A 17,059-nucleotide genomic window follows, 5' to 3' on the forward strand; every position below is an offset into this window, starting at 1 on the left:
TCATCTACCTATTCTCCCATAGTAGAGTTGGAGCCCAGAGGCCTCCTGAATGCTATGCAAATACTCTACCACTGAACTATATCTCCAGTTTTCATGTATCCTCTTAAAATAAGTTTCTGTTTATAGTATGCTTAGCACTGCACTGGACTATAGCAAGACAGTTTTAGAGCTCAGCCCCTCCCCTGGAAGAGTAGATAGAGTCTTACTGGTCTAGAGTGCTCTTTCCTGGACCCAAGCTGGCCTGAAACTTGCAACATGGTCAAAATTACCTTGAAGTTTTGATGATACTACTTCTACCACCAAGTACTATAGTTTCAAGTGCTCAAAAACAAATAAACAAAACCAAAACAAAAACCCTACAGAATTCCTTAGTTACCAAGAAAACTGAGAAAACAGGCCTAGAGAGCTGTTTTGAGGGCTAAGATATGCCTGAATTATCTGATTCTACTTCTCTTCTCAGACTTTGGAGTATACAGTCTGAAGGGTAACAGATTTGAAGTGTATCTTTGTCTATTCCAACTCAGACAAGTTCTGCTGTGGCTCAACTTGTGCTCATGTGCAAATAAGGGGGTGAGGATTTTTCTTTTTTTGAGGTAAGGTTTCTCTGTGTAACATCCCTGGCAGTCAATTTATAGAACAGGCTGGCTTCGAACTCACACTGCTTGGGTCTGCCTCCTGAGTGTTAGGATTGAACTCCTGGGTCACCACACCCTGCTATGTTTGTCATTTAAAGAACAATTCTATAATTGTTCTGGAAGCTGGACCTGGTTGTACAGACCTGCAATATCAACTATACGAGAAGCTGGATAGGAAGATTACAAGTTTTAAGGGTGTTAGGCTAGTCTGGGTATCTTAGTAAAACTCTTGTTTCAAATAAAATAAAACCATAAACAACTTTAAAGAGGGCTTTGGTATAGCTTAGTAGTTGAATCTATAACAGATAATCTATAGGAAATGCTAAATATGATAAAATATGCTGGTTTCTTGGGATGGAGAGATGGCTACTGATTAAGAACACTTGCTGCTTTTACAGAAGGTTTGCTTCTCAGCACCCATGTGGGAGCTCACCACCATGGTCCATGGGATCTAGTTCCAGAGGAACCAAACTTCTCACTTCCTTGGGCACCATATATAATGCAAATACAAACACACCAACAAGACACTCATACACATAAACATTTTAAAAATATATAAATGAAGATTTTTCTTAAGATAAAAAAAATGTTGGAGAATTTGTAAGAAATGTAAGAATGTTCCTTTGTCTTCTAGAAGATCTGAACTCAGTTTCTAGTATCCACGTGAAGTGATTCACAGCTTCCTCTAGCTCCAGCTTTAGAGGACCCAATAACCCACTTTAGGATTCTGATGTCCTCTTCTGGTGTGTCTGAAAGCAGCTACAGTGTACTTATATACATAAAATAAATAAATAAATAAAATTGTTTTATGTACACGAGTGTTTTATCTGCATGTACACCTGTATGCCAGAAGAGGGCATCAGATCCCATTACAGATGGTTGCGAGCCACCATGTGGGTTACTGGGAACTGAACTAAGGACCTCTAGAAGAGCAGCCAGTGCTTTTGACTATTGAGTCATCTCTCCAGCCCCATCCATACACCAATACACATAAACTTTTAAGAAGTACTTTTTAAAAAACTTGGTGTGCCAGCTGAGGGTCTTTGTGAATTTGAGGCCAGTCTGGTCTACACAGTGAGTTCCAGGAGCACACATTCATTGCGATAACCCTGTTTAAAAAATTAATTATTAATTAATTAAAAGAAAGTTATTCTACAACAGAGTCTCCCTGGGTCTACAATACACACTTAAAGGCAGGCTTCATGCCCAACCAATACAAAATGAATTCAATTTTATTTTTGAAAATATAATTTTCAATTATATATATTTTTTCCCTGTAATGCTTTATTTGGTATTTTTTTTTGGTTTTCCAAGACAGGGTTTCTCTGTGTAGCTCTGGCTGTCCTGGAACTCCCTATATAGACCAGGCTGGCCTGGAACAAAGAGATCCACCTGCCTCTGCTTCTCAAGTGCTATGGCTGAAGGTATGTGCCACCATAATTTTTTGACCTTTATCTTTTGTTTATATGTTATGGTTTCCAATTTTGTATTCATGTTTTTCTGGGATTTGTGTGTGGGAGAGTGTATTTGTTTCTTGTGCTTTTCCTTTGGCTCTTTCCTTTTTAGGTTTTGTCCTGTTGTTTTTATTTATTTTTAGACACCTGTTTTCTAATGAAAAAAAAAAAAAAAGACTGTAGATTTGGGTAGACAGGAAGGATCTTGAAGGAGCTTGGGGAGGGGAAATCATGATTAGAATATATTGTATGAAAAAATAATTTCAATGAAAAAATAGTTGGTTTCACAGAGAAAACAAGAGGTGGGTACTGGGGAGGCTGAGGCAGGAGGTGACACGTTCAAAGCCAACTGGGGATGTATAACATTATTAGAAACAAAAACTGAAATATAAAACATCAAACCAAGTTAAACAAAGCCAGAGTTTGTACAGGGCAAAATTCATTTCCAACACAACTACAGTCATGGCCCTCATAGTGGCAGCCTCCTTCACTTTCCTGCCTTAGAGCATGACTGCTTCTAACAGTACATCTGTGCCTGGTTTTATTTTGTTGGAGGGCATTCACTTAGTGCTTGTGATCCCTTTTAAGGTTAGTATTGTGTTCGCCAATGTTTCACATCTTTAATTTTCTTTTTTGGTTTTTGAGTCAAGGTTGTTCTGCACAGCCCTGGCTGTTCTGGAACTCACTTTGTAGTCCAGGCTGGCCTTGAACTTACAGAGATCTGCTGCCTCTGCCTCCTGAGTGCTGGGAGTAAAAAGTCAAGCACCACCACTGCCCAGCCACATGCTGTCTCACAGCCTTATAAAAATGGCTGTAGCTGGTTTTTGCTACTTCTTTTTCCCACCCTTTTTTTCCCCTCCTGTTTCATCCCCTATCACTAGATAGGAAAGGAGGATCTAGGGCAGAGAGAGATAGAAACCCTTGCATCTAATTTGTTTTTGGTTCTTCTTTGAGCATGACTACTAATAAACAACAACTCCCTCTTTCCCCAAATGACCAATAACCACCCACCTCACCTCTTAGGACCCAAGCATTTATAGACCCTCTGAAAAGTTCCCAGAATTCCAACTGTCACACAATTGCAGAAACTCTCTGCAGCTGGCAAATCCACACCTCCGCTAGAGCAGGAGGCAAATCATAGTCAGCTGCTGTGGACAATCTGAAGCAGCCCACATCCTTACACCTGGGAGTAAAATGAAAGCATGTATGTATGTATATATATAGATATATATGTATATATAGAGATATGTATTATGTATATCTATATCTATATCTGTATCTATATCTATATATCTATATCTATATCTATATATATATATATACACCAAAATTTCAGAATTCTTACATTTCCCACTTCTCTTTTAGGCCATTAATTGTGCTGTGTAAAATGGGAAACTATAAACAGGCATTTTCAACAAAACAAGAGCTCTTCCGGTCAGTAGCCAAGGCTTTCAGGAGACCTCTCCTGCTCTTTCTACTGGAGTGGTTTTACCTTTGATATAGGAAAACTAGCAGCTGGACAATCCTATCATCTGCATTAAATTCCATCTCTCTCTCTCTTTTACATAGACCATAATTTTAATTTCTCCTTTGAAATCCTTATAATTCTTGAATGCACAATGAGTCCCTGAGAAGTCAATCTACTCCTTCCCAAGATCATCCCTACTGTCCCTGAGGGCAAAGGACCATAAATAAACCCCAGTAGTCATTTTATAACACTGACTCTTTTGGGTGAAGATGTTTACCTGTGTTCGAGTCTCAAGCCATGCTGCCTACAGTAGTGGGCATTGAATCATTGAATCTCCATGCCCAGAGAAGGTTTTTGGTCTGCATGTCACTCCTTAGCTGAAAGAACTTATCCTTTTTTTTTTTTTTTTTTTTTTTTCTGTTTTTTGGTTGGGGGAGGGGGAGGCTTAAGCTAGGCTCCCAAGGCCATTTCCTGATAAGGAAATAAAATCTTTTGAGCTACACTCATTGGTTTAATATAACCCTTGCCACATAACCTGCACATCCCTGGAAGCCTATTTGTTCTTTCTGGTTTATATTTAGAAAAACTGTTAAAAGCTTTTAAAAAATTTTAAAAGCTTTTAAAGATGCTTTGTTCACAATTTTGTTGCAAATGACCATATTTCCTGAAATTGAAGCACCAGGCATTTTGATATCAGAGACCTCGACTATAGCTTGACTTATATTAACTTGGTACACATTACAGCCAAAGTCAGCCATATCTCTTACCCACTAGTCCGTAAGTGCTGCTCTCCATTTTAATGGTCTAATAACTTTTTTACATTCTGTATCTGCATTTTTCATGAATCAAAGCCTTTATCAACACCTGACTTTTGTCAGAGTCTGATACAGTTTTGTTCTCAGCTGAGACTAATTTTTGTAAAAAAAAAAAAAAAAATCAGATTAGAGAAAGCTTCTTCAGAGCCTTATATAATCTTTGTAAACAAGGTGGATTTTCCCCCCAACTCAACTTTGTCCCAAGCTCTTAAAGCCGTTAAACACTGTTCTATGGTAAACCTACAGTTGTACAGCATATGCTTGCTAATGGCTGAAACAAGATTATGATAAGAAAGGATGGTGGCCTAGAGACATGATGGATTCAAGGGATTTTAACAAGGCCATGGTTTCATATAGGATGCACTCGCTTTATATGACAAATTCTAAGTAACTGGGTTACTCGACATAGATTTACTCCCCGAGACTGGAACGGGTTGGTGACAGCTATACTAGAGGTCAGTCCACAGCTGCAGTGGTTAGCATGGTGGGGGGAGGAGGCTGCAAATACTGAACAGCAGGATAGAGTGAAGGGAATGAATACAGTCAAAGACCAGCTTCTGGGTGAAAGGTGGTACATTCCTCTACAAGAACAGACGCAGTTTTCTGTGGAGATTAAACCTTTCTCTTGAAATGGCCTCTTCTATCAGTGTGTCCTCCCCCTTTTCAGTTTTTCTCTGACCTGACTGTCCTCGAGGTGAGGTTTTCCCCTCTTTCTTCCTGCAGGAAACTCCTACTCTTGGGATTGAGCCTTTTTGTTCTGTTGGGTGCTTCTTACTTCACTAGTGTTTCTACCTCCACCTGCAGCCTCTCAAGAGTTGCAGCTCAGACTCTGTAACCCTTCAGAAAAGTCCCTTTTGTTTCTTAGGCTCCTCCATTTCCACCTGCAACCTTTTCAACTGCTCAACCAGTCTTTCAACCTTTATGAAACAAAATCTATGAAGAAAAATCAGAAAATTCCGTCTGGGGGCAAAGCAGGGGACATCCCATTGCTTGAAATCAAATTTCCCACTTTTATCCTAAATGTTTGAGCCCTATCTTGAAGCACCACTTGTCTCCTTTCTACTCTGTGGTTTCTTCTTTTTTCCACCCTTTGGCTCCTCCCCTTTTAGTTTCTAGAAGAGAAAGAAGTGTCCTTGAATCTAACTTTTCTTTGTGTTTCATCTTTGAGCATAAGTACTAACAAATAGCAAATGAACTCTTCCCCCAACCCTCCGAATCACCACATCTACCAATCTTGCTTTTCAGGGCCCTTGAATTTATATACCCTTTGAAAAGATCCCAGAATTCCAAATATCACAGTCTCAGGAATTATCTGCAGCTGGCAAAACCACAACTCTCCTAGAGCAGGAGGCAAATCATAGTCAGCTTCTGTGGACAGCTGGAATCGGCCCCACATCCCTACACCTGGGATTAAAACAAAAGCACATTCCTATAATATTTGGGTTTTTTTTTTCCCCTCAAAGAAACCCAAATTCCAGAATTCTTACTTCAGATGGTCCTTTAGACATCCGAGAAACTGCACTGATGATGGATAAAGCTTTAGTCAAGAAGAATTTCTGTGTAAGAGCATCGATGGCTTTGTCTCCTTCACTGCCATACTTCCACCGTGTAACAGAGTAAGTGTCTGGTTGAGTGTATTGTAGGACTTCTTTAACAGCAAACACAAGATCTGTACTAGGTGCTTTATCACGTGTTCGGTGACTCAAGAGACTCAGCAAAAGCTGAAGATGATCGAGTTAGAATATAAATAAGCTGAATTTGGAGCTAAAATTGTGAAATAATTGGAACATTAGGAACATTCTTATAGTTATTTAGTATATATATGTTAGAATATATATATCGAATAACTATTTTTTTTTATAAAAGTTGACTTTGTGTATATGGATGTTTTGCCTGTATATGTGTCTGTGTACACTTGGGTGCCTGGTGCCTGAGGAGGAGGCCAGAAGAGGGCATCAAATTCTTGGATTATAGATCATGAGTCACCAAGTGGATGCTAGGAAGCTGGTCTTCTAGAAGGACAACCAATGTTTTTTAACTGCTGAGCCATTGTTTCTCCAACCCCAAATACTACATTCTTGTTCTTAGCATAGGCCAGAAAATTAAATATATGTTATTTTATAATCTCAACAATAAGCCTATGAGTCATATTCAGCACTCTCCTTGTACAGTTGGGCAAACAGGGAATAGATTTTAAAAAAGTAATCTGCACACATACAGCAGTCATAGAACAGGTTAAGTTCAGAGCCAAGATCTAGACATAAGTACTTTAACTCAAGGTCGTGTTATTTATCTGGACACAATACTAGAATGCAAACAAGTTTTTTTGTTTGTTTGTTTGCTTAATCTTTTTTTTAAAAGATGTATTTATTTTATGTATATGACACTGTCTTCAGACACACCAGAAGAGGGCATCAGATCTCATTACAGATGGTTGTGAGCCACCATGTGGTTGCTGGGTTTGAACTCAAGACCTCTGGAAGAGCAGTCAGTGCTCTTAACCAAACTAAATGTGTATTCCAGGTGTGGAGACTCAGTGTTTGTAATCTCAATACTTGTGAAGCTGAGGCAGGAGGACCGTCACAAGTTCAAGATCATGTTAGACCACAGAGTGAGACCTGGTTTACAGAAAGATGACTCAGAAGGTCAAGGCACTTGGCCATGAAGCCTGGCAACCTGAAATCCATTCCTGGGATCCAGATAGTGGGAGGAGAGAACTGACCCCTGTAAATTGTTCCCTTTCCTCCATATGTGGGACACAGCACATGGACCATATGCACACACACATATATAAGGAACAAATAAGTAAGTAAATGGAGGACTGTAGGGAAGGCTCAATTGGTGTTTGCCGTGCCAAGTATGAGTACATAAATTCTGGTTCCCAGCATGCACCTAAAGACTTGGGCGTGTATGCACCTGTAATCCCAGAGCTGGGGAGGAGACAGGAGGATCCCTAGTGCTTGTTGCTGTCAGGCCCACTCTTCAAACTCTGGGTTCACTGACAGACTCTTGTCTTTAAAATAAGGTGAAGAACAACGTTGGAAGATACCGATGACCTCTGATCTCTATAGATGCATAGGCACACACACAAATTTGTACTTGTGTATTTGCAGGCTCTGGCTGAGTTTCTGATCTGTTCTTTTCATTTTCTTCCTACATTATCCTCACATGGTTGTGTTTCTGTATAGCTCTGGGTGTCTTAGTTAGAATTCCCTCTGTAGATCAGGCTGGCCTTGAACTCATGAGATTCATCTTCCTCTGCCTCCCAAGTGTTGGAATTAAAGGTATGCATTGCCATGCCTGGCTCTCCATCATAATTATTAACTTTATATATTTTGCAGTATTTTTAAAAATAATCAGAATAGAATTTATTCAGGGCATGGGGAGGGGAGTTAAGAGGGTAGTGGAGGCAGAGAGAGAGAGAGAGAGAGAGAGAGAGAGAGAGAGAAGAAGAAGAAGAAGAAGAAGAAGAAGAAGAGGAGGAGGAGGAGGAGGAGGAGGAGGAGGAGGAGGAGGAGGAGAGAGAGAGAGAGAAGAAGAGGAGGAGGAGGAGGAGGAGGAAGAGGAGAGAGAGAGAGAGAGAGAGAGAAGAAGAAGAAGAAGAAGAAGAGGAGGAGGAGGAGGAGAGAGAGAGAGAAGAAGAGGAAGAGGAGGAGGAAGAGGAGGAAGAGGAGAGAGAGAGAGAGAGAGAGAGAGAGAGAGAGAGAGAGAGAGAGAGAGAGAGAGAGAGAGAGAGAGAGAGGAGTAGAGAAGCAGAGACCGGCCATAAACACGTGGAGAGGGGGTAAGGGAATGGAGAGTATATTCCAGGTGTGGTGACTCAGTATTTGTAATCTCAATATTTGTGAAGCTGAGGCAGGAGGACTCAAGTGAAAGCAAAAAGGTTTTGAACGTGCTAGCTGACATTCTATTAACTAGATATATTATTTTAGTCCAACTTAAAAAACTTTTAAAGGAATTTTTAGGCATTTAAAAAATATTGCGTTTTCCTTGCATGAATGTGTATGTACTACAAGAATACCTGGTGATCAGGGAAGTCGGAGGAAAGCTATGGTTCTCTGGAACTGGAATTACAATAGTTGTGAACCACTATGTGGGTGCTGGGAATATAGAACCTGGGTCCTCTGAGGAGCAACAAGTGCTTAACTATTGAGCGATCTCTTCAGCCCCCATTTAAGGAAATCTGGAACATCTTCATATCTAGCCTAGGCTAACCTGGAACCTCGGTATCTCAGTGGTGGAGTTATACTTGGGTACCATCACGTCAGGCTTACAATTTTATTTCCATAAGTGATTTGAAAAATGTTTTTTCTACTGTCTGGCACTAGTTATTTCTGACTTTTAACCATTGCTTGGTTGCTGTCTATCTTTGGCAAATTGCTTAATCCCTCTGACCCTGTTCCTTCATACACAAGGGTTTAAATGTCAAGTCTGTCACATGTGTAACTTTGTCTTTTATACCTTATTTTCCTCCTCTGTAAGCTAAGATGAGCAGTCCCTACCTCACCGAGAATAAGAATTCATCCAAAGTTCTCAACACGGTGCCCTGCACAGTTCTTGTTCCCCCAAATGTTATTATTCTTTCAATGTGTTTATTTTTGTGATAATTAGTTCTCGTCTCTAGGGCGCTCAGAAAGAATATTCATGGTGTTCTAGAAACGTTGATGTAGGCGGGCCTAACCACTTCGAGGAAGTAGGAGGTAGCCAGGCTAGCAAAAGAAGCAGGGCCTTGACTTGGCTAGTGCAATAGGGTGGGGTGGGAAGCTGTTTCCTCACTGTGAACAGAGAAAGACCAGATCCTAGAGAATACATCATAAACTCAGTAAATGTAGCTAATTGTTCTTTTCTTTCTGCTGCTATGGTAAAGTCAGGAGAGGACCGATCAGAAGTTAATTAACACAGGAGCCCCAAGGCCTTCGGCAGAACGGGGCAAGCCACACCCCAGAAAGACAAGGCCTGAGCCCCTAAAGCTAGTACTGTCCTTAAATTCATGTACTCTGTTGCGATGAAACACCACCCACCCAAACACAGAGCCCAGCGCCGTTTCCAGTCTCCATCTTTAGACGAGAAAGAATGAGAGCCTGCCAAAGGAGAATCCCGGTTTTGAGAGACTAGGTGGTACGGCGGCTGCCAGGGGACCAAAACGTCTACAAGGTAAAACTGCATGCAGCCTGAAGCGATTTTTTGACCCCCGACACTTAATGGGCTGTCGAAGACCCGGATGTGTCTGGGACTGGCCGAGGTACCCATTAACGCGCCCCCGCTAGACCATCCCCCTTCTCCATTTAATGATTGGATTTTCTTGACGCCAATCACCACTTCTTCAGCCATTCACTCCTCAAGGGTGGGGTGAAGTTTCAGTATCCCGCTTTCTATTGGTAGGAGCAAGAAGAGGAGGGCGGGTAGCCGGCTAAGTTCATCCAATGGCCGTCGTGGCGTGTGGTTAAGGCGGAGTCAAGGCGCTTGGCAGCTGCCCAATCAGCGTCCTTGTTTGTGTGGTGCCGCCGCCGCCGGTGCAGCCGCCGCCGCCGCTGCTGCCCCTGTCTGTACCGCAGTGTCTGCTCCGCCCGCCCGCCCTCCCCGACCCGGCCCGCCCCCTCCCCCACCCCCGCTCCTGGACCCGCAAGTGGGGTCTGGATCCCACTGTGCCGTCGCCGCCTCCTTTTTCGACGCCTTCACAGCCGCCCGAGGAGGCGACCTGGTCGGGAGTTCCGCCGCCGCTGCCAGGTGAGGAGCTCTGGCCTAGGCCAGCCTGCCCGCCAGCCCGCCAGCCCGCCTGCCCGCCCGGGGGCGGTGAGGAGCGACGGAGGGAGCGAGGCTGCGAGAAGGCGGCGGTGGGGGGAGGGGAAAGGTGGAGGGCGGGGGGAGGGGAAGCGCCCGCGAGCCGACGCCCGCCCGCGCGCCCCCGCCTGGCGTCCCCTCCCCCAGCCCGGCCCGCGCGCCCCCGCCTCGCGCTCCCCTTCACCTCTTCCCCTCCCCCGCCGCGCGCGCGCCTTGGTCTTTCACTTAGGCCTCGCGCGACCCGGCTGGTGTCCCTTCGTGTCTTCTCTTTTTACTCTCGCTCCCCTCCCTCGCTCCCCGTTTCCCTCGCCATCCCCCTTTTTACTCAATACCTCATGCCCGCCATGCTCCCCTCTTCCCCCGGAGCGTCCTCCTCTCCGTGTTTTTAACTCTCCGCCCCCAGTAGTGCCCTCGGGGTGCGGGGGCCGCTCCCTGCACTGAGTCTTGTTTGACGACGGATAGAACGAAAAGGGGATCCTTAAGGGTGGAGGAAGCACTGGATAATTATCTTTATTTGGGGGGACAGGATCAGGAGTTCAGAACCTTACCCCTTTATTTCGTCGTCCACGGTTCCCTGGCCCTCCGTAAGAAAAGAGAATTGACTTGCGTGGGTTACTTACCTTGTATAGCAACTAAACCACCCATTTTCTCAGCTAGGCTTCTGGGACACACTAGATCTGTTTCCCAGTTCACTTCTTGAGGGTTGATGGAGCTAGAAGTTACTATTACCGACCTAATCAGGACTTAGAGTACTTTTTGCCTTCTTGGCTCAGTTACCTGAAAGAGCTAGTTACTCCCGTGAATGAAGAGATTTAGGAGTTAATTGCTGTCCCGGACAGCTTCCCTGTTCTATAAAGGTACGGTGTCCTCTTTGAGTTCATCTCCAGCACTAAATTCCCTCCAAACAAGCATAAGACCAGAGCTTCATAAGGTCTGGCCCTGAGATGGAGGTGGAGGCATTACTGGTGGGTAGGTAGCATGTGGATGCTGAAGTTAGCAGTGTTTCCCTGTTCTCTTCGGAAGCTTCCTGAGAACCAGTGTTCTTATCTGGTAAATGATTACTTGAAGTGCTTTTGTGTGTGTGCTTCAGAGGTGGGAATAATACAAATGAAATAATCTTTTAGCAAAGAGAGGCAGTGTTTTCATGCCTCCCCAGCCAGATTTGAAATAGTGCTTGAAGTTGGGAGCAAAAGTAGGTTTGTTCTGTGTGGATTGGAGAAGAGCTGCTGCATTTGTAGTTTTTTGGAACAGTTCCTTTTCTAGAAATTTATAATTTGAATAGACAAACAGGTGACTGTGGCACAAAGTAAGAAGAAATCTCTTACCTCTGTCCTTCCTACAACCACGACTGAAGTTTTTTGGCCTCTGTATAGTGTTTGAAAGTTTTTGGAGATTATCCTGTTTAAGAATTAAGTTGCTGGAGATTATCCTGTTTAAGAGTTGAGTGATTTTCTTATTGCTTTTTTATTTTTTATTTATTTATTTTTGATACACGGAGTTAAATTTTTTCTTGAAGTCTGATGACTACATCTTGAGGGAAGGAAGATATATCTGTTGGAAATGTAACACCACAAGTGCTGGGCTGGGTCAGGCATAGTCTTTCCTTGGTCTTTTTAAGAAGATAGGTTTATAAATAGTTCATGGTGCATATGGGTCCGATATGATTGATAGACTTTTCAGTCTGTGGGCAGTGAAGTTATGGAAGAGGTAGATATTAGCAAGAATCAGAAGGCTGAACCTGTAGGCTGAATGACCTAGTTTGAGAAGAGATGAGGTTTATATAGATTTTTATGCTACCTGTTCTTTAGTTGAGAACATTTTTAATGAGGTGAGAGTGATTTGTGCTTGACATCAGTGTCCATCTTTATGGCACTGTAGTTTGCTTCCCCTGACTATGTCATGTCTGTTAACTTCCTGTTTAGATACAGTCTCAGCAGGGTTTGAATAGAAACTACCTTAAATACTTGTCTAGAAACAAAGTTATCCTGGTTCTCTGATCAGCCTTTCAAATATAAATCCTGGCAGTAACTTAAACTATGTTTACTATAGGGGCACAGGGATGTTAGGATTTTTTTTTTTTTTTTTTAACCCTCACAGCTTTACAGTACTTTTTAAAGTTTGTGTTCTCTAGGATCATGATTGTACTCCCAATACATGGGAAATTGACAGGATTCTTTTGAGTTTGAGGCAGCTTAGACTACCTGGTGAGTTCAAGATACCTAGTACTAAAACAACTAAAACTCCAAATAAATAACTATTACAGGCATTTCATCCTGAGCTGGGGATCAGGAGTTCAAGGTCATCTTCTGTTTTATATCACTTTTGAGCTCTTCTATCCCCCTTCCAAAAGAAGGCCTGTGTGTTTGCCTCACTTCGTTGTGGATGGTGGAGTCTTTCTGTCACTTTCTCTTGGTTCCAGTAAGCCTACTGGACACTCTAGATTGGGCCCTGGTTAAGAGTATAGTTGCAGCCAGGTGGTGGTAATGAACACCTTTTATCCCTGCACTCAGGAGGTAGAGGCAGGTGTTTATCTTTGTGAGTTTGAGGCCAGTCTGGTCTACAGAGCAAGTTCGAGAATAATCACAGCTATACAGAGAAATCCTGTCTTGAAATAAAGGCGATTAAAAAAAAAGTTTGGAGGTTGAAGACATGTCATTGTGCTCAGAAAGGCTAATATCTCAGGATTCCCTTGTCTTTTTTTTTCTTTGAGATAAGAGTTTCTTTATGCAGCTTTGGCTGTCATTGAATTGGCTCTATAGACCAGGTTGTCCTAGAACTCATATCCTTCTCTGCCTCTTGAGTGCTGGGGTTAAAGGTGTGTTCCAGCACTCCTGACTCTCCTTATTTTAAGCAGTGATCTGTGTTGTTTGCCAAGTAGACCTCTCACCTCCATTTAACTGGTTGTTTTTTTCCTGTGCTGTACTGGTTCTAGACTCTGGAGCATATTCTCTGTTTAACCACCCGTTTAGGAGACAAGCTAACAAGCTGCCCTTAGCATTTAGCTAAGAGGCTCATGTTGCTTGGTGTATCGAGAAAAGTCAAAACAGATTTGGTTGATAAAAACAACTGTTAGGGAAATCATAAAATTGAGCCATAAGTGGGTTCAAAGGACTTTGTTTCCTAGACCTTTGCAGAATTTACAGCCCAATGTCCTTAGATGTCAGTGTACAATATCAGGCATTTTGTGAGGCACATTGGAAGGAAAGGAATTAAAAAACCACACACCTAGATTGATTCCAACTCTAGTTGTAGCATAAAACTGTCCACCTGCTTTATTGCTTGGGGAAAATTCCATCAACATGGTGCCACACAGTTGCAGATCAATTAATTTTGGCTAAGTATGCAAAAAGAATTTGTTTTTGTGAAAAAGGATGGCTTTGGGGAAGAAAATCTATTTTTGCTTATATTCTGTAGTCTGAAGGTTTTTCTATATATTGTTTGGGGACTTTTTGCCAACTTCAGTTGGTGAAGTAGGGATCCTTTTTCTCAGTGTAATGACAAAAGCCTCTGCAGATAGGTCTAAATAGGAAGTGAACCTCTTCTTATGTATCTTTTACCTTCTTTTTGGTAGATTCATAAAATGTTTCAATGTTACCTGAGTTCTTAGGAGAGGAATAACACATGGTCATTACTGCTTTATATGTTGGCACTGTGATATGTAGTGTTCTCCTCAGAACACCTTAAATTGCCATTGCCTTGAATTACTACGTATAACTGGCCAGAAACTTAAAGAGTTTGTCATTATAGTAGCAAGAGTTACAGGTGTATATTTTGCTTCTGTTTTATTTGGTTTGGTTTCTTTTTTGAGACAGGGTCTGGCCTGGAACTCTCAGAGATTGGCCTGCATCTGCCTACAGAGTGCTGGGATTAAAAGCCTATGCTACCATGCCTGGCTAGTTTGTTTCTTTTGAGATGTAAAATGTTCAGATCCCAGATATAAAAGAGTCATAGTAGTTTCACATTTTTGGTATGAGAACTTGTTTGAGACTTACTGTGTAGCTCTTGCTGGTCTTTAACTCCCACTGTGATCCTTTTGCTTTAGCCTTTCAAATGTTAAGATTAAAGGTATGTACCATCTCACCTGGTGTGCTTGCTTATATTTATTTATTTATTTGGGTTTTTTGAGTTAGCAACTTGCTACATAAACCAGGCTGGCCTAAGACTACTCTTCTTCCTAACATAGCCTCCAAATCCTGCAGTTGCAGGTTTGCATGCCTACACTGCCTTTCATTTTAATGAATTAATCTAGTAGTGAGAGTATATTTGGGACAGGGTCTCATTATGTCTGAATTCACCGTGTGGACCAGACTGGGCTCGAAGCCATAGAGTCTATCTCTGCCTCCCAAGCAGTGGGACTAAAGGTGTCCTTCTATGCTGGGAATTCAAAACAAAACATATTATCCAGTGGACTGCTAAAGAAATTAAGCAAAGTATTAATTGTTCAAACCTTTTATTTTAAATTAAACTTGACTGTTACACATTTTTTTAGATAATTTATGTTCTTATTACTTAAGCCTAACCGACTTAACTGCTGTAAGATTCCTGATCAAAACTGTTGATTTTGTCTTGTTTGGACTGTGTATAGGAGAGTTAACTTTTATAACCTTCCAAAATATGGATTGGGACATAAAAGAGAATTTATATTAGGTATCCGGAATAATAAATTATTAGTATAATTGTGAGGGATTTGCAAGTGTTAACTGGAGGGCTTACATTGTTTATGGTGAACTTTTGAATAGTCTAGATCTAGAATTCTGGAAGAAGAGAATAGACTAACACATGACAGAGTGAAATAATGAGGTGTTAGGTGTAGAGAATTTTTTTTCTTTTTTTGAAGGGGTTTAACTTAGGGCTGTCCCATGCTAGGCAAGTACCCCACAACAGCTGTAACTCTAGATCCTTATACTCTATATTTTACCTTTTCATGAGCTATAGTTTGTTTTTGACTAGCCATATAGTTCAGGCTGACCTAGTTAGTATTCCTGATTCTCCTGCCTCAGCCTACCAAGTGCTGAGATGACTGCCTGCCTATCAGAGAATAGCTATGCTTCTACACTAAGATAATACAGATAATTGCATGTTTTTCATACAATTGCTTCAATGTCATATTTTCTTTTTTTTAAATGTTTATTTTATATTTATGGGTATTTTGCCTGCATGAATGTCAGGTACCTCTGGAACTGGAGTTAGTTTTTAGCTGCCATGTAATTGCTGGGAATTGAACCTGGGCCTATGCAATAAGCAGCCAGTATTTGCAACCAGTAAGTCATCTCTCCAGCCCCTTGTTTTTATTATTATTATTATTATTATTTTTGAGACAAGGTTTCATTCTGTAGCCTAAGTGCCTGGGCTAGCCTGTTTTATTAAACCTCTGAAGTACTGGGATTACAGACATAAGACTTGATGCCTGATTAAATGTGATCTTTTCAATGAGGTCTTATTTTTACCACTTATTTTTGCTTTTTACTTTTATTTGTATGAGTGTTTTATCTCTATGTATTTATGTGGACTATCTGGTATCTGTGGAGGCCAGCAGACAGTCACCATGAGGATGATAGGAGCTGAATGCAGGTCCTCTTGAACAGTTAGTGCTCAGCTAGTGTTGAGTTCTTACCTCGTGTGTGTGTGTGTGTGTGTGTGTGTGTGTGTGTGTGTGTGTGTGTGTTGCTGGCCCACCTTATTGTCCATCTGTCTATCTACTTATTATCTATCTAAATTATTTATTTATTGAGAAGGGTCTCAGCTATCTTAGGCTGGCCTTAAACATACTGTAAAATTGAGGATGATCTTTAAGTTCTGATTCTCTTGATTCTACTTCACAAATACTGAAATACAGTTTCCTAACTCTTTAGTTTTACCTTCAGCTTCCATCTAGCCTTCACATCTAAAGTCTTCTTCTGCTCTCTTTCTTTTTCATGGTACTTAACAGCTTTTAAAGCATTTACTTGTGCTGGGCAGTGGTGGCAGAGGCTGGCACTCTCCGAATGTGAAGCCAGCCCGGTCTACAGAGTGAATTACAGGACAGTCAGGACTGTTAAACCAAAATAATAATAATAAAAAAGAAATTAATTTAAAAGGAAAAGAAAAAGATTAAATTTATTGCTTGTTGTTTGCCCTCTTGTGATAAAGGTTTTGGAGGTGTGGATTCACATTAATGATATTTATTTTGATATTTTGTTTAGTGCCTAATATAATTCTTGTCATAGTTAATAGTTATATTAGTTATCAAATTGGGATAATAGTCTCTTCCTAACTAAATGTAAACTTCATTTACAACAAAAGTGTGAAAAATACAATAAGGGATTGCAAAATGTTTAAAATTTTTATTCTATAAAAGTTTGTACACATGAGTGCATGTAGTGCTCAGACTAGAGGAGATTAGTTACAGGTGGCTGTAAGATTGAAGTTCCCAGATGCAGATACTGGGCACTGAATTCAGGTTCTTAACCACTGAGCCATCTCTCTAACCTCTACAAAATGTTTTGCAAACTTTAAAGAATTATATAACTATGAGGGCTGGAAAGATGACTCAGCAGTTAAGAACACTGTCTACTCTTCAGAGGACCCAGGTTTAATTCCCAGCACCTACTGGCATCTTACTGTTCGTAATTCCCATCTAGGTAGCATGAAATCACACAGACATACATGCAGGCAAAACACCAAAGCACATCAAATAAGAATAAACAAGTTGTTTTTTTAAAAAAGACTTATATAAATAAGGACAAAAAGATTGCCTCCCCATTGAAATAAGTAAATTTTAGTTACTTAGAATTTAATCTTTAAGTGTATTCTTACATATAATTCTATTCTACCTAAAGGTAAACATGTCTACTTCCATGTTATATTGTTACTCCAAATATAACACTCCCATTAACATTGTTTTCCTTTTGTGAGTCATTAAGTCAT

At 41.2% G+C, this 17,059-nt stretch overlaps 1 protein-coding gene across 2 annotated transcripts in view; it reads left to right on the plus strand.

Annotated features, from left to right (window-relative positions):
• The first annotated feature begins 9,969 nt into the window (after positions 1-9,969).
• The window catches only part of GATAD2B (GATA zinc finger domain containing 2B), a 66,495-nt gene continuing 59,405 nt past the window's right edge, over positions 9,970-17,059 (plus strand). For both annotated transcript variants that reach the window (XM_080915713.1, XM_080915715.1), the window contains exon 1: positions 9,970-10,099. The gene's annotated coding sequence lies outside the window, so the exon portion shown is untranslated. The remainder of the gene's footprint in view (positions 10,100-17,059) is intronic.

Source organism: Micromys minutus (genome assembly GCF_963924665.1).
Source record: "Micromys minutus genome assembly, chromosome: 4".
NCBI lineage: Eukaryota > Metazoa > Chordata > Mammalia > Rodentia > Muridae > Micromys > Micromys minutus.